Below are 219 nucleotides of genomic sequence, written 5' to 3' on the forward strand. Positions count from 1 at the left end.
TCCTGCTTCTCCGGCGGCGGCCGACTCGGGCGCTTTTGTTCCAGCGCGGTGTCTGGTTACTGTCACGGCGAGTTTCCCTTCCCGGGGCGGCCCCGCCGCCCCCCCAAGCGCGGCCCGGGGGGGGGGGGGAGGGGGGCAGGCAGGGAGGCACGCTGCCTGGGACAAGGGAGCGGCAGACACTGCCCAGCACATCTCGGCTCGCTCTGCCGGGCTCCCGCG

This window comes from Aptenodytes forsteri, unplaced genomic scaffold (genome assembly GCF_000699145.1).
Source record: "Aptenodytes forsteri isolate BGI_AS27 unplaced genomic scaffold, ASM69914v1 Scaffold534, whole genome shotgun sequence".
Lineage (NCBI taxonomy): Eukaryota > Metazoa > Chordata > Aves > Sphenisciformes > Spheniscidae > Aptenodytes > Aptenodytes forsteri.